This window comes from Elephantulus edwardii, unplaced genomic scaffold (assembly GCF_000299155.1).
Source record: "Elephantulus edwardii isolate Elephantulus edwardi_28Jun2011 unplaced genomic scaffold, EleEdw1.0 scaffold00044, whole genome shotgun sequence".
Taxonomy (NCBI): domain Eukaryota; kingdom Metazoa; phylum Chordata; class Mammalia; order Macroscelidea; family Macroscelididae; genus Elephantulus; species Elephantulus edwardii.
The window spans coordinates 5,180,364-5,199,316 of NW_006399794.1; positions in this window are offsets into that span (position 1 = coordinate 5,180,364).

Here is an 18,953-nt window from a genome sequence, read left to right on the forward strand (position 1 = left end):
TCAATGTAAAGTATATAACGAAAAATAAACTTAATTTAAAATAAAAAAAGAATACTCTTATTTTAACATAGTTTAAAAACCCCACATACTATGTATAAGTAAATCATGTTAACTCAAGCTTTATAAATTTATCCTTAGCCTGGCTACTTCTCATAACCTTCACCGTTACTTCCCCGATCTAAGCCACCATCATCTCTCACTTGTGTTACTGCAAAAATATTCTCACTAGTCTCCTTGCTTCTACCCTGGCCTTCCATAGAGTTCCCTTTCAAAATTTAATGAATATACCTCACCTCCTTAATGCCCTCTGAAGACTTCTCACCAGAACAAAAGCCAATGGTCTTTACACTGGCCTGTAATGTCAGTGGTCTCACCCCTATTTCCTACCATTCACTTTTATATTCATTCCACTTTAGTTTCACTGACTTCTTCTTAAACATCCTTGCTTTTCTTCAAATATTCTAGTGGGTACTGTGTGCTTTAAAATAAGGAAGGAGGAGGAGTAGTGAAGAGTACTATCCTTCACCATACCTATTCAATCTGTATGCTGAGCCAAGAATCCAGGAAGCTAGATTATACACAGAAGAATGCAGCACCACAATTGGAGGGAGACTTGTCAATAAGATGCGTTATGCAAATGACACAACCTTGCCTGCAGAAAAACAGAAAGGATGATTACACTTCAACATTCAGAAAACAAAACTTTTCATAATTAGACCAATAAACAATAAACATAATGATAATCGAGAAAAAACTGATGTCGTCAAAGTATTTAATTTTACGTGGATTCATAATCAACACCCAAAGAAGCATCAGTCAAGAAAGGAAATGATTATACTGCAATGGTGTTAATCTGCTGCCAAGGACCTCTTTAAAATATACAGAATATAAACTACTAAAATATTTAATGTATATGAAATACTAAAGCGTAAGAAAGTAACTTTAAAGAATAAAGTGCATCTGATCGAAACCACAGGGAGCTCTGGGAGTGTAGCCCACACGGAGTTGCGCTGCTAACCCAAGAGCAACACCAAAAAGCAGTTCTGAAGGAGAAGGGCAAGCTTCCCAGCTCTGGGGAGAAAGCTAGGCAATTTCTCAAGTATGATGCATAGCTTCCTGAAAACCTGCTGGAGGGTCAGCTATGAATTGGTTCTGTCTGCATGGCATTTTCAATTGCTTCATCTGCATCTTTTCATTCATTGCAGACAATGAATAAGAAAAAGCCAAGAATTGTTATCTTTGAAGTGTGAATGGTGAGACTTGATCTCACACATTTTGGGCATGTTATTCAGTACAGTAAGTTCCTGGAGAAGGACATCATGCTTAGAAAAGCAGGAGGTTAGTATAAAAGACTGTTCCCAACATGGACTGACAAAGGGACTTCAACAATGGCCTTAAACACAGCCAAGACGGTGAGAATGGGGCAGGATTTCATTTTGTTGCACAGAAGGTTGCAAGGAGTCAGAGCTGACTCAACAGTACTGTGAAAATGATTTTTTTAACAATCATTAGTACAAAAGTAATTTCTGACCTCAATTGTTCCTTCTTCCCCATGCCATAATTCTCTGGAAAATTAGTCTCACAGAAACACAAAACCCTTCGGGGGAACGGTTCACACAAATGGGTGATGTAGGACCATGTTGCAGAGAGAGGTGAGAAATGGGCCAGGACCCTGAGGCTGTGGGTTATAGGTTTTCAGTACAGCGAGATCACATTATATACAGTGTCCCAGCAAATAAGTGTTGAGCTCCCAGAAGCTTCTATGTTCTTAGGTGCTGTTGAGTCAGCTAGAACTCATAGCGACCCTATGAACAACACAGGGCTTTGAATCTTGCCCTATCCTGTGTCATCCTCATCATCTCTGATATACTTTTAAGCCCACTGATACAATCATTGTGTCAATCCATCTTGTTGGATTCAATCTTGTGGGGACTGTCTTCTGTTTCACTGACCCTCTCTACTTTTCCAAGCATGATGTCCTTTAAAGCCTGGCCCCTCCTTCCTTTTTTAGTAACATCCAATCTGGGGCCCAACATCCCTTACTATATCTAACAGTATTTCTCTTTGGTTTATAGGCTTTTCAAAGACCTGGTAGCTCACAAGCAGATGCCCAATCCTTGTTCCTAGTCTGTCTTAATCTGGGAGCTCTGCTGAAACCTATCTACCATGCGGACCTTGCTAGTATATGAAATACTGGTGGCATAGCTCCCATTATCACAAGAACCTGCAAGTCACTCCAGTACAGCACAATGACAAATGCTGTACTCATAAGCACAAACAATAAACAAGCAAGAGAAATAAGGAATACTTCATGAATTTAGGATTTGGTTATACCTTCTAGTAGGGAAAGTAAGGTGTTTTGGTTTTTTTTTTGAAAGTAAGGTTTGTATCTCATCCTAATCTATCTCCTTAATACAACAAATATCTCACCCCTGAATGAAGACAAGGTTAGAATCACAAAATGAAAGGCTACTGATGGATGGGCCATAGTAATTCATCATACCACAAGTACCTAACAATAACAATTTTAATAAGAGTAAATATCACCATTTTTTCTTTTATTGTTATTTTAATTATTCATTTTAATGCAAATTTACAGAGATTTTGAATTTCCATTCATTCATTGTTGCACTTTTCTCCCTGCCCACTGCTCCCCTCCAATTTGTTCTTCAGTCTGAAAAAGAAAAATTCTTTCATTATTATATAATCCCTTCCTCCCAAGTCCACTCCACTATGCAGGCTTCATTCTGGTCTCACGTCATGACAATAATACTTAATCATATATACCTTTTAAAGTTCTCTCTCTCTCATATGTTTCAATGCAGTATTCATAATTTATCCCGTCTTTCTCAGTCTCCCCCCCATCCCCTATATCAGTCCTATTTTACAACAGTGGCACTATGCAGTAATATCATCACTATGTTACAGAAATAAATTAGGGTAAGAAAGTGCAAAGTATGTATGACAACAATCTGGAACAATGTGCACTACTGGGAGGGCTGGAGGAGAAGGTAAGTAAATGTGCAACAATGAAAAACATACTAAAATAAAACATTTCCAATGTTAAAAAAGAAAATGTAATGGGGAAAGAAACCTACACATATGTAGTAAGCAGTATGGCAGGATTTGGATAATGTTCATCTAGGAGAAGAATTTTGCAAAAAGTTAACTGCAAGGTAGGTCCCTGGTGCCATGATGGGAAGAAATGTCTGTGGTTTGACTATAACTCGGGCTAAACAACATTTATCTTTACTCGGTTATTCATAAATCATCAAATCATTGTACAAAATGTAGCATTAAAGCAACTGACATAACTGGAGTAAAGGTTCTCTTTTATCCAAAAGCTGACAATGGTTATATGTCTTTAGGGAAGATTTTAAAACTTTCAATTCTAATGAAAAAGCAAACAAACAAAAAACCTAAAGAAACCGGAATTGCCACCCAAGCAGATTTATGAACACCCATGTTTATTGCAGCTTTGTTTGCAATAGCAAAGAGCTGGAAACAACCCTAGTGCCCATCAAAAAACAAATGGATACAGAGCTCTGGTATATTCACACAATGGAATACTATGCAGCATTGAAAAACAAGGAACTCATGAAAGATTATGCAAAATGGATGATCTTGGAGGACATGATGTTGAGTGAAATATCTCAGTCACAAAAGGACAAATATCACATAGGGCAGCTATTGCAAAATGTGACTGATAGCAGGATTGAGGGAAGACAGAAAAAGAGGGGAGGAATGATTTATATTGCATTGAAACAGATGAGGGAGAAAACATATGAGTGGGTATTCTTGTCATTATAGAAGTCCAGGGTGAAGGCTGCAAAGTAGAGTGGACTTGTGTGTGTGTGGGGGTATTGCATAACTATGAAAGAGTTTTTCTTTCTTTTCAAGGAGAGTGAATTGGTGTGGGGGGAGTGGTGGGCAGGGAGAAAAGTGCAACAATGAATGACTGGAAGCTCTAAGTCTCTGTAAGCTTCCATTAATATTAAAAAAACAAAACAAAACTGTACCAATCTGATTAATGTTAACATGTGAATAAGTAATTTTTAAAGTTTACAAAAGACTGTGATATAAGTACTACTTTTTGTAGATAGAAAATGAAGAAGAGAAAAAATATAATGGTGATGAAAAAGCACAAACAAGCCAGAGATAAAAACATGTTACAGGTGCCCAGACCAGATCTATATTCATAATTATTTCTGTCACCAACATTCTCAGGTGGTGTAGAAATGACTGTATGAAGCAAACATGACATCTTAGGAAGGGTCACCTTATGAAGGGTAGTCAATTTCATGTGCTTGAATAACAAAAATCAGACACAGAAGAGGCTGCCAGTAAAAACAATTGTGTGTGATAAAGTTCCTGTTTTTCAGGAATATGTTACTGTGTCTGCATTAAAAATAATTTTTTTAAAAGGTGGCAAGTTAGGGAGCTCTAGTGGCCTAGTGGCAAGACGCTGCACTGCAATCCCAGAGGTACACGGTTCAAATCCACCAGATGCTCTGCTGGAGAAGTAGGGGGCAATCTCCTCCTGTACTAGTCAGATCTGATTTGATGGTACACGTAAATACAATAAAAAAAAAATTTTAAAAAAGGTGGCAAGTGTTATATGATCTTGTGGTAAACATCACTGAAATAGAGATTTTTGCAAAAGACAACAGACTGTTTAACTGGGATTAAGGTGTTGAAATGTAACAAAATGTAAAAAGGGATTGTAGCTCGGACAAAATAATTCTTAGGATGCTTCCCTGAATTCCTTACAGATATCCTAGGAAGAAGCAAAGGAAGTTTCTTTTGATGATTCATTCATTTACCTACCTATACACTAGACCTGTCTCCTTTTGTCTACTTAAGTATTTTGCTTCTATAATTACTTCCTCACTAAGCAGAGTTGTGCTGTTGGAGAAGAACACTCAATACCCCAGGCCAAAAAAAAAAAAGGAAGAATGCAGTCAGCGCTCGTTAGAAACAAAGATGGTGAAACAACTTCTCACTTATTTTCCTGTTGATAGGAGAGGCTATTCCTTGTAAAAGGCTATCAATTTTGGAAAGGTAGAAGGTCAGTGAAAGAGATGATCCTCAATTAGATGAACTGACTGCAGCAATGGGCTTGAGTGTGTCAGAGATGAGGATGACATAAGATAGGATATGGGTCAGATCTGTTGTTCATAGGATCACTATGAATTATACTTGATTCAATGGCACCAAAAAAACAATAAGCAGCAGCAGTGAATACATACCGAAATAAATTACGTGTTTATGTTAATCTCTAAAAGGAAGAGTTAGACTAAGACACTAACATACCATTATACGAAATTGTAAACCAATGCCATAGGTCTCTAAGACCAGAGTATCTATCAGATTCATTCACCACTTTCAGTGCATTGTCTCAGTTCAGGAGAACACATTCACACAGGGTACAGTGCATTGTGATCAGCTGCTAACCTAAATATTACTGCTTTGAACCTACATAGCAGTATCACAGAGGAAAGGTCTGGCAGTTTGCTTCTTTAAAAGATTATGTACAGGGAACTCCTATGAAACAGTCTGCTCTGTACCACATGAGGTGACTACACGGAGTTGGAGTCTACTCAATACTGATAGGACACATCATCATCATCTATGTGGATTATTACATCAATTTTCTAAAAACCAATCTAACTCTCTTTCAATCTAATCTCTGAAGCACATTCTGGGTACTTTAAGATCCAGAGCAAGTCTCTTCTGTAAAATCTTCAAATTTCCCAGTTTAGCCCAAATTTCAATTTCATGATCTGCATGCTACTAATTTCTTTAATAGAACAAACTGTCTTGCTTTGATAGGTTTCTGAGGCATAAACATTTTGTCTCGAATATCTCAAAAATTTAGACCTATATTTAGAAAAAAAAAACTAGGTAAAAAAAATTAAAGATCACAAAACTATGTTTCCTCTCTGGGTTCCCCATTTCCATTTGTCCTTCCTCCTTCTTGCCTTCTGAGCTTTGTTTTGGGGCAAATGCTGCCTTATGGTCACATATTGCTGACTGTATCGAATACATTCTTCTCTGGTGTTATGAGTCTTGAACTAACACGATGAATTCTTACCTCCCAGCATAATCCCACTACAAAGCAAAAGGTATAGATACTTTGCAAAGAAATCCTCTGGTAAGGGAAGGGTATCTAGAATGCATCAAGAATTTAATATAAAATGACAAATAATCCAATTAAAAATGGACAGAGGATTTGAATAAACATCTCTAAAAAACATATACAAATAGCCCAAGAGTATATGAAAAAATGTTGATCATTAGCCATCAGAGAAGCAGAAATCAAAACCACTATGAAATTGTCTTTCAAATCTACCTGTATTTAAAAGAGAAAAAAAAAAGTTTGAGCAAACAACAGTTGAGGACCAGGATGTAGAGAACTCTAATCCTCATCCACTGCTGGTGGGGATTATAAAATGATTCAGCAATTTGGCAGTTTCTCAAGTTAAAATATCATACAATCCAGAGATTTTCTTCTTAGGTTTGTGGTGGTGCTGTGTGCCGTTAAGTCGCTTAGGACTCACAGCAACCCTATGTCCAACAGCTCTGAACCCTGCTCTATCCTGAGCCAAACTCACTGTCTCTCACACATCTAACCAATTACCCCAGTCACTGAGTCAATCCATCTCATCTAAGTTAGGTTCTTCCTCTCTTGCGCTGTCCCTTCACCCTTCCAAACAGGATGTTCCTCTCCAAGGACTGGTCCCTCCCTACAACATGCTCAAAGTATGTCAGATGGAGTTTCAGAATCCTTGCCTTCAAGGAGCAAGTTGGTTTCACCTCTCCAAGATGAACTTGTTTGTTCTCCTAGCGGTCCACATACATTCAATACTCTTCTCCAGAACCACAGCTCAAAGGCATCAATTCTCCTATCATCCCTAGTCATTGTCCAGCTTTCTGATGCATTGCAAGTAACTGCTAAGAACATGGCCTGGATCAGGTGCACCTTAGTCTCTAGACTGTCATCCCTGCTCTTTAGTACTCTGGAACAGTCCCTGAATTTCACAATGCAATTCATCTTTTGATTTCTTGGCTGCTGGTACCAAGAGTGTTTATTGTGGAGCCAAGCAAACTGAAGCTGTTAACAATCTGAATCTCTTCACAGTCTATCATGATGCTGCCAATCCGCCCAGTAGTGAGATTGTTTTTTTTTTTGGTTTGTTTTCTTGATGTTGAGCTTCAATTCATATTTGGGTAGAGATAAAAAATAAGTCAAAACAGGAACACAGATATTTGTACGCTACTGTTTACTGCATAACTGCCAAAAAGTAGGAAAACAGCCTCAATATCTATCAACAGGTACTGAATGGATAAATAAAATGTGGTATGTACAAATACTGGAATGTTACTCAGTTATAAGGAGTAATTAAGTCCTAATAAATGCTACAATAAAAATATGGGCTAAAAAAAAATAAACTAAAAAAAATAAAAAAAAATATGGGCTAACTCTGAAAATATATTGAAATAAATCACAAAGGCACAAACAAAATAATCTATAATAGACAAGTACATTTAGACGAAAGTTTTTCAGTGGCTGTCAAGGGTAAGAGAAGGAAAAGGAGCAAGGAAGGATCAATGTTCAGGGAAGACTGAACTTCTGTTAAGGGTGATGACAAAATTCAGTAATGACTTTATCGTGATAATTGAACATAACGAAACACTTCTGTCCATAATTAATGTCAGGGACTGAATGTGTGAAGACTGTTGAAATGGTAAATATTCTGCTCTTATATATTGACAATTTTTAAAAAGGAAGGGGAGCTCACACAAGAGATACATTACAGAAAGCTATAACCTATATGTGACAAGCAGTATTGGCAAAATTATGTAGAAATTGGAAACTTTGTACATTGTTGGTGGGAATATAAAATGATGCAGCTCCTTTGGAAGTTTGATTTTCCTCAAAAAGTTTGTTACATTTTGGTTCCAAACATTTGTCTATACAATTAACAGAGATACATTATTCCTAACAGCCAAAAAGGGGTGAACAATTCAAATGCTCATTAACTGATGAATAGACAAAATGTGGACTGTCCACACAATGAAACATCACTTAGCAATAAAAAGATTCTTGTATTATTTCGCTGAATAAAGTATCACAAAAGACCATCTAAAGTATGATTTCATGTATATGTAATGTCCGGAATAGGCTATTCCATATGGAAAGATTAGTGGCTGCCCTGGGCAGGAGGCTTTTGCTTTTGGGGCTAAATGGAGGGAGAAGTTGAGGGGAAAGGAGAGGAATTGTTACTAGGTCTCTTTTGGGTACGAAGATGTTTTAACAGTTTGGCTGACAGTTGCATAAACACTTTAGATGGGTCAACTGTAAAGTTTGGAATTGCTCAATAAAACCTTTAAAGATAAACTTGAAATAGCACTGACGTTGTCAACCACAGTAAAGCAATGCACCTTCTAGAAAGACAAGACAAAACCGATCACAATCCCAAATTCACAAATTCTCACTTATTCTCAAGTATATCAGCTCGCCTGATACTCCCAAAGCAATTCCTGGTATTTATTTAAACAATGAATACATTTCTCCCTCTTCCTTTTCTTGCCTAACTTTTAACGTGGAGAAATAAAGATTCAAGTTAAAAAGCAAAAGGAATAAAAATTAGTTCTCATTCCAAAATGTTATAAAGCACCTAAGCATTCACTCCAGTGAAAAACAGAAAACTGTCAATTATTAATAGTTAAGTATTAATAGCCTTTAAAAGATCCCAATAGCCTTTAAAAATCAACAAAAGAGCATGTCACGGAAACAAAACTGTGTACGATCCAGCAGGACAAAATTGTGCGTGTGATCTGTAGATGGGGGGTCCCGAGCGGACACTGGTAAGCAGTGCCGCCGGCGCCACAGCTGGGGAACGGTGCGGATCGTGGGCCCAGCGTCCCCGCTGGAGGAGCTTCAACGAGGCAGCCGCCCGGCGCCTGGGGACCCACTCCACGCGGAGGTCAAGCCGAGAAGCGCCGCTGGGCTCCCGAGAGCTCCACCCTCCCCTCTGCCCTCCCTCCCCGCAGCAGTTCCCTAAGGGGAACAGGCGGGGAATTGCGATCAGAGACAGGGGTGGGGGAGGGTTGAGTCCCCGGCAAGAAAGGCTCCGCCGCCCCAGAGTGGCGGCCACGGGTTATTAATAAACTCCGCTTCTGCCCAGCCACCTCTACCGCGTCGGGCCGTAGGGTAGGCAAGGCCTGCAGCGGAGGCTAAGCAGACAGGGCCAGAGCCCGGGCCCAAGCAGGCCCGCGCCGCCGCGCTGAGGGCGGCGGCCGGGCGGAGAATAATGCACACTGGGTAAAAACACATTTATATACGAACCTCCGAGAAAATTTTCCAACAATTCCTTCGTCCGACCACCATGCACCAGGACAGGAAACAGCCGCCCGGCACCAGAGCCCCGCAACTCGCATAGACAGTCCGAGTCCCGCCCCCAGCCTCAATTGGGCTGTCATTACATCACTCACAGACTTCCTCCTGCTTACCATTGGTCTAAATTTAGCTGACGTAAAAGAGTCTTCAGTAGCCACGCCTCTTTCACCTGACGTCAGTGTTGCCTAGCCTTATAGCTCGTTCCTGAGTGGCTTATCGAAAGTGCGGAACCAAATTTCTTGTGTTTGACTGGTTGGCAAAGCCGTTCATTCCTGGTCAAGACCGCCTCAATGGCGAGTGGCTTATACCTATTCCGGGGCTCGAGCTTGAGGCGCCATTTTGTAGTAAGGGAGGGAGGCTGGTCCTTGTGACTACCCGGGAGGGAGAAGGTGTGGCGGGCGCCATCTTCCCCACAGGGGCGAGGAAGCTGTTTTATGCACTTAATGTGTTTTCTGGAGCGGGTTCTGTCTGGATGGGTTTTGTCTAGCGGCTGTCAAGTATCATTCTGTTGAAAAGGAAGTGGAAGGGAGGACCATGAGAAGAGGGAAGCGTGACTCGCCCTGGGGGTTTCTGGGGGGCGGCTGAGGCTCTTGGTGTGGGTCGAGGGCTCTGTTTTCCCCAGAGCATCTACAGATGCTAGTCGCAGGCTACGTGCCTGGCTTCTCCGTTAGCCAGGCTTCATATGGTGGGAAGATGGGGATCCCTTTTTGGATCCCCGGCCAAAGCTGGCGGGGTCTTTAGCTTCCGCTTGGAGACGCTGCGGATGCTTTTCGAGGCCACCAGCTGCTTCGCGGCAGAAGGATGGCAGTCTCCTCCCGCGCGTTGAACTGCCTCTGAAAACCCTGGAGTCTCTCAAAACCCTGGAGTTCAGCTGTGGGTCGGTTCCGACTCTACGGTACACGACAACAGCTGGAATGTTGAAGTTGTCTAAAATGAGGTCTTAGCATTGTTCGAGTTAACTCTTGACAGTTTCCCTTAATTTTTCCACGAATTAGAAGAGTATTCAACCGAATGACCTGTAACTTTGTAAGAATAGGTGCAAATTAATAGTGAAGTTGATGATTCTTGCACTCTCAACTCAGTCTTTTCTAAATCATTGGAAATACTAGTCATTCTCAAGAGGAGTTCAGGAAATAGAAATTGGCCTTGGCACGCTGGGTGAGTAGTAAAGATAAGGTACGGAGACTTAATAACCTTTGTTCAAGGTGTAGAATTAATATAGAGAATAAGGGGAAAGTCGGTTGTTGACAGGTTTTCTTTTAAAAGTGTAGCGAGCTTGCTGGTGTTTAATTATCTTCTGCATATCAGGTGTTGGTGGAATGCCTAGGCTGGTTGGTTTTGTTTTTGTTTTTAAATAAGATGCCCAACCCTCTAAGATAATGAAATGTTACGAATTACAGTGAAGTCCAGTTTGATGTTCCAACGCTGCCTTGTTGGCTTTAGGGTGTAGGTTACAGTGATAACAACCAACATACAATTTCCTAATTAGTACCCAAATGCAATTTGATTGAAAACAAAACTTTTTAAGAACTTCGTATGAATACATTTTATATTCTTTAGAAGTTTTAAAAGGAGTGCTGATTATTTTAAGACCCTTTTAAAAATGGAAAATGTGACATAAACTAGATTACTTGAGACTGAAGGATTTAGTTAATTTAAAACCATCATTACTCATTGGTAAGAAGACCTATTTGTCATGAAGTAGAAGAGAGCTAAATGAAATCCAAAGTGTTTCTGTATTTCTCTGTTTCTGACGTATTTATTTTTAATCAGAAATGTTACTGAAATAATAAAAATATTTTCCGTTTGGGCACTACTTTATTACTAAGTCCCATAAGTTTATTAAAGTCTTGTAATACATAATCTAGAAAATAAATAGCCCTATAATTGTAGATTGCCATTGATAGGATATCCTTGTAATCCATAACCTATCAATGAGATTGACATATATTGAATGGTTTTAAATCCCTTCGCACTAAGCCACAAGAGCTCCCCCTTAGGACACAATGATTCTGTTTGAGTTAATGAGAAACTAATTTTGGTTTAATCACAGATAATAGAATCTGTGTCAGTATTTACCAATACCTAAACGGAGCTCTCCATCCAATGCTCTTTAGGCTAAAGACGAGCTATCTCCTCAGTATTGATAATATAGCTGAATACTTTGCACTCTGGTAGCTAAGTGTGCTTTCAAGGAAGTGTGCTGCCAATCCAAACCTTTGGATCCACCAGCTGCTCAGCTGGAGAAAGGTAGACATTCTCCTATGTGATTGTTGATAGCCTCTGAAAACCAGCAGTAGAGCCGTCTATGAATCTGTTTTAACTCTGTGGGGATCCATACATAATGACCTTCAGGAAGCTCTAGTGGCAGTGTGAGGGAGCTCTGATGGTGGTTATTATGTATCATTGAGGAAGAAACCCACCTTCCAGCAGGTTTTCTGGGGCAGTAAATCACTCTAGAGGAGACTAACCATCCATCTTTCTTCCATGGAGAGGTAAGTGCAAAAATCAGCACCCCTCATGCCTTCGAGTTGTTCATTACCATAGTTCATTACCATTGAGCCACCAGAACTCTGGTGATTTAGTGATAAGGAATTGTGCTGCCAAGCCAAAGGTATGTGATTCAAATCCATCAGCTGCTCTTCCTGTGAAAGTGACACACCTAAAATAATTTAAAATTCCTTTCCAATCTCATGTAGTTTTCAGTATATATACATATATGTTTGTGTGTGTGTGTGTATATATATATATACACACACAGAGTCCCAAATTATGTCATTAGTGTTTGAATGATTTCCTTAATTTCTGATATAGTCATATGTACAGAATGACTATAATGTATTTTACTAATTCTCTACCCTTAGGTTCTTCATTAACTCCATTTAATCATTATTTAAAAATACCCCCCCCAACTTGCCTCTCCAGTAATAAATTACAAAAATGTACCAATTCACCTAATGTTCGTAATGTTACAAGGTACAGGGTTCAAATCCACCTGCTGCTCAGAGGGAAGAAAGATGGGCAGTTTCCTCCTGGGTAATTTTTACTGTTTCTGAAACCCTCTGAAGGGTCTGTTCTGACTCAGAGTTTCAGAAGAGTAAGGTTACCTTAAACATGTACTGAGTGAGTCTACAACTCTTTAAATCTACTCTTAGGATCTCCTAAGTCCCCTTGAAACTGGCTTACACAGGTATCCAGCTATCATTTTGATTTGTTTGCTTAAATCTAGAGTATTCTAGTAAACACCAGAAAACTCATTAATATGCCTAGAAAGTCTGTAGTGTTTAGTAGTCAAATTATGTAGTGAGTATTCCAAGAGCAAAATGAGTATTTTGTGGGGAAAAAAACAAAAAATTAAGAACACTGCCCATTTTCGTATCTCCAAGTAAGGACAAATAAAACATTTTATTAAGTGCACAGTTAATATATTTTAGAAAACATTAACCAAGTAAGTTTTGAAACTTTAAACAGGAGCTCTCATGATCTAGTGGCAAAGAAGCTGCACTACAATACTGAAGGCTCACGGTTCAAATGCACCAGATGTTTCACTGGAGAAGGAAAAATTTCCTCCTGTGCCAGTTGGATCTAATTCAACAACACACAACAGGAAAAGAAATAAAAAATAAAAAAACCCCAAAAAACTGTTAAAAGCACCTTTTCCTCGATATAATTAATATAAAATGAGCCATTTAAAGTGTAGATTTCAGTGGCTTTCAGTATATTCACAAGGATAAACACTTAATCCAGAACAATTTCAACTTTACAAAAAGAAACTCATTAGCACTCTATTAACCTTTCCCCCTAATCACTATTCAACTTTTGTTTCTTGATTTTTCTAGTCATTTGTTATAATTGAAATGATACAATGTTGTCTTTTTTGTCTGGCTTTCACTAAATCATGTTTTTATGATTTGCCCAGGAATATTATTCCTCTTCATTTGCAAGTAGTATTTGCATCTGCACAGTGTAAGAAACTCTCTTAAAATCGGTACTTTTGAGTTGTGGTTTTGGCATAGAACAAACCTGACTAGGAAGAGGAGCCAGGGTACTCGAGAGAGGCAAAGATGCGGACAGTGTCTCACACTGAACAATGTACACGGGAACAGTCCTTGGAAAAATGCTCCATGCTTCTTTAGAGGCATTAATATACCTCATCAGTCGGTAGAGTTCAGTAGTAGTTATGTCTTGCTACCAAGTAAGAACGTTGGCAAAGGAAAACCTCAGGAAACTGGATTGACAACAGTGGTTCCAACAATGGGTTTAAGCACAGTGGCGATTATAAAGCTGATACAGGGCTGAGCAAGGTTTCAGTCTTTTTGCATAGGGTCATGCTCATGCAGCCTACACACTTTCTATAGCTAATGTCAGAAGTGGTGGGATTTGTTGTACCCCTAATGGCTCCATCCATAGAAGCATGAAATTGTTGTAAACGTCAGGCTTTGGAAGTACAGCTAAGATGGTTATTTTTCACACTACCAAGTAAGGGCTAAAAGCTAAAAATCCAATTTTGGCCTCAGAGGAAAGGCAGAGGCCCAAAGCCATAAATGCATTTGAATGGGATTCCATTAAAAAATAGTACTAAAAGGTGGAGAATGAAGATGAAACTGGGAAATTTTAAAGGTTTATGTATTAAGGTTTTTGCTTTAAGTTTACAGATACTGATGTTTCTTATGTGTAGTTTATATTATAAAAATGAATACTGAATATTATGGATCCCATTATATGCAAACCAGTAAAAAAAAAAACCAAAAACAACCCAACCAAAAAAAAGTACACTTTCAGATAGTTTGATTGAAAATGCTAAAATGGAAGATATTTGCTGGAGAAATGTGTTTTCATAGGGATCATGTGGCTTTGCTGGGTTTTAGTCCCACCCAGTTTTGAGATTTGCGTATTAATAGATTTGTGGACAGACCTTCGACCCTAGAAAAAGTATAAAAAGATTTACATTTTAAAAACCAGCAGGAAATCCTGGTGCTCCTTAAGAAGGGTATTCCTGCTACTGTTCAAGCAAAGCATAGCTTGCACCTGTGCCACCTCTGCTTGCTCCTCAGAAGCTACAGGCGACCTTCCTCAGCCTCCTGTTGGAGACAACAGGAACTAAAGAGTTTTCAGAGATTCTGATGCAAAGCAATAAGATGCAAATGAAATGCTGGCAGAGATGGAGAAGAGCTATGCTACACACCCCTATTATTTCCGTAACGCCATGATGTCCAAACTTAGAACCTACCAGAAAGTCATTGCCAAATATGTAGGGAGATAAGCACACCTTTGCCAGCCACACTTGCGGGCCCTGAAGTACTATGCTGTAGACAAGCACATACAGGGAGGATTCTCAAAAGGCTTCTGTAAGGCACTGAGAGCTTGAGCCAGGCCACGCCGGATATTGAGTGTTCTCAGAGACTGACCATATTGGCTCAGAAATAGTCAGAACTATGAGCAGCTGGAATTTACCAAGAACAGAATAGGAATAGCAAATGAGAACTTGAGCAAGTTTCTCAGCTTTATGTCCAAGCTACTCCTTTCCATTGTCATCTTACTGGAGCTTATCACCTTGGATGCCTGGTTTATTGGAAATTCTATCACAAGCTCTGAACTTGCTATAAAGGATTTATGGACCAGAATTTTGGCCCTCTGAATATGTGCTGGCAGGTAGACAGACTGCAACTCATAGTTACCCTATGCATATAGCACTGAACCTAGTCCTTTCCTGAGCCATTGTGTCCGACATACCCATTTTATCATTACCCCAGTTACTGTGTTAACCCATCTCATCGAGGGTCTTTGTCCACCCTTCCAAACATGGTGTCCTCCAAGTATCAGAACTATATACCAAGGTAATAAATGCTGTTTAGGACTTGTTTAAATGAAAAGGGGGGTAAAAGCCCCTTCCAGGACTGGAAGTTAAAAACTAGCCTGTATGCTCCCTTGTGGTGACCACCTGAACCCACTTGGTAAAGTAGAAGTAGCATCATGCAGCCAAGATTGGAGTTTGGAGGTGTTCCTAGGTCAAAGGAATAAGTTGTGAGAGCTCCTGACTGACTTAGCCTAGCCTATGTGAGAGTGAAGAGCGGGTTTGCAATGCAGGAAGGTCACTGAGCTTGTGCCTACTGGACCTCATCACAGATTGCTAGTTGACTAGAAATCTACCAGATGAAGAGACGCTTAATGCTACGGACTAGTGATGGCTTGATGTGGACTGGATGTTGTTGCCTGTATATACAAATACTCTATTTTCCAACTGAAACACAAGATTCTCCAAAGAAATGTGCTTATTTCTAATAGGGACTAGCGAATTAGAAATTGGCTATTTTGAGATAAAGGCATGAGGCACCTAGCCTAGCTTTCATGAATGTAGTTAGTAAAATGGCAGAAATTCCTGTGCCAAACAGACCAAGATCTTCACAAGGGCAAGAGCAGCCTCAGCAGAGAACCTGAGACAGGTGCCTTGGGACTACTTCCCACTTAAGCATGTGCCATAGAAAGCAGGACTAAGGGAATTTTGCGATGTCGACCTGAGAGGCCAAAGGTCAGAGGTCCTGCAACTAGGCCTGAGAAGGAGTCTACCTAAAATGAGGGATTGTCTTCTGTTATCAACCTGATCTAGCCTGTTAATTTCCCTTATAAATCTCATGGGGTGGGAACAAGTAAAGATCAAGTCAACTGCAAAGAATTTATATCTTCCTTCCCAACTGGGGTCCTGAATGGAATTTCCAGTACTACAGTACATAAAAGTAGCAAGAAAAGTATACCCTAGCTTGTCCTATATCTTTGAAGAAAGTTTCAGTCTTTTAAGTATATTAGCAGAGTACTGATGCCCTTTATTTGGTTGTGGAAGTTCCTTCAATGTTCATTTCAGTGTTAATGGTTCAATTATTGAATGTTAACTGACAAAGTTTCAATCTGTACAAAGGAAAACCTGTATTAAAAATCATCACCTGTGCCCAAGAAAAGCAGCAACACCAAAGAAATGATTAATTTTGAGTTTTAATTTAGTTTGAGAACTTTCATTTGAAGAATAGGGTTTAAGATGTTTATTTTGCTATTTTATCTCCAGGTAACGTAAGTGCTAACTATTAGAGAGTTAGAATGGATAATCCTGTTCTTAGAAAGGGAATTTCCCTTCTTTGGGGTTCTTAATTCAGGTAACCTAAGCTCTGGTGACATAGTCTGTATGGAGTTATGCTGTTAATGCACACCTCTTGTGGTGTGAAACCACTAGCAGCTCCTCAGAAGAAAGACAAGCAATCTCCTTTTGATTTACAGCTTCCCAGAAACCCACTGGAACATCAATAACTGCCCTAGTTGAGAGTTGTCTCTAGTACTATTTCAAGACCACTTTCAAAATATTGGAAATGTTTTGTCAGGGGGCAGTAGTGGGAAATCACCAACTATACATAATATACAAGTTCATATGCAACCAATATGCTATACAGTAAGGGTGGCCAATCTGATCAAGAGTAAAAGCTACAATTCAGGAGAAACACTTGAAAACCTTTACCAAAATTTCAATTATTACATAGGACAAAACTCCAGTATACAACTGATGTTTTAATGGAATTTTAGGCCATTCATTTTACAAACAGTTTTGGATTGCCTGTTGTTCTTAAGGCATTGAGCTAGATCTTCCCAAAGACATGGCTTATCGTATTAATACAGTTCTCAGTGACACTTTCTTCATGATTTCTTCAGGGAATACATCTTAGACTAAACAGAATAAAGTCCTAGCTAGGGCTATGGTTTGGTCACCCCTGCTCTAATGCTTTCTCTCTTCAGAAGTGAGTGTTGCAGTTACTGTCTTAAGTAATGCAGATTAGCAGTCAACATTTTATCACCTGCAGAGAAAGATGATAGTAACGATAAATGAATGGATAGGCTGTACAGCTCTTGATTTACAATAAGTGAAAATTTTATGTTAATACCGGCCACTAACAAAGACAAATAATTAAACTGCACAATATTGGCATAAGCGTCTATAAATTAAAAAATAAGTTATGTTAGTAAAACAGTAGCTTATTACTGGGGAAAAGCTGTATATAAAAAGAAAAAATCTATATGCAACTAATTACAAGCCTGTAAATATTTCCCAAGAGATTTAAAAAAATCCTGCAATGTTTTCTAGAAATACTGACACATATTAAGATCCTGACTTGAAAGGTAATGTTAAGGGAATACTGAAATGAATTGAGGTATATACTTGATACATTAGAAACCACCATTTGAAAACTGAACACTAGAATCTCTATATGGCAATTAGGTTGGTTGCATTAGGAGACAATAAAACTTTTCAAAGACATGCCAGTACAGTTTTCCCTTAAAATCTCACCAAATGGGAATTTTCACACTGTGCTTAAATAACTAAAACCTTTATTGGATATGATTTTCCAGCAACAATAATTTGAAAATCAGAATTATCAGTTCAAAGAACTGAAATTTTTAGGCTAAGTATTAGGTAGGGATAAAAGACAAAAATTTTTTTTAAATGCTAATACTCAAATCCCTCCCTTCTGTACACAATGTTTATATATAAACTACTACTTCATTTTTCTTTTATTCATGTAATAGTGAAATCCCTTTAAGCAAAGTATCGTATACAGATGGTATCCAACTGAGGAGGGGGCCCAAGAGTAAAAACACACTTGATTAACAGTTTTCAACCACACATTTTTTTTAGACAATTGTATTTTTTTTCCAAGATTTTAGCAGTAAATTAATAAATATAGGAAATACTCTATTCCTTCAGCATTAAAAAAAGAAAACCAAACAGTGCCAACAGTAGTGGTGTAATTATTGTATACAAGAAAAACACAACACCAATAGGTTTTCTTAATTCTGCATTTTAAATATGTGCATTTGTTTCATTTTTACAGTTATAAATTGGTCTGTTTGACAACAGCATTTTAATAGTTTTCAATCAAGAGATGTTGCTTTCAATTAGAAACATTGTGTGTATATACGTATATATAAAAATAACCCAACATATGACTGATCTAACAGATTTTAAGATCAATAAAGGCTTATTTTTGAACATGCAGTTAGGAGAGAGGCAAGTCAGCCCCTCTACACTGTCTTCTTGCTGGCTTGTTTTTTGCAGTGGTATCAATAGTGGTTTCTGGAGGGAACCATGTGCCCTCTGCCTACCTCAATAAAAAGATACCACACTTAATACGAGGGTTGGGGGAGAAATGGGAGTGGGAAAATGTCAAATTTTAAAAGTATGCCTTCACACTGTTCTAGGGGAAGGATTAAAAACAGGCCAATGGGGGGTTGGGGGGAAATCATAATTGGAGAATGGGGGGCAAACCTGCAATTAAATAAAAATGTACCGGCCGAATTAAGTTTTTTTAATAAGACTGCATATATAGATGTTTAGCCACACTCTTTGATCCACTCTTTAAGAGTAGAACTTTATGTCCAATTACATGCTTCAAACAAGCTTTTCTTATTTGTTACAGTAAGGAAGGCCATGTATCCAAATTTTGACTTGTACACTGAGAGCTTTAAGAAAAACAGGACATGAAGGGAGTTGCCATTTTTTCTTAGCAGCAAT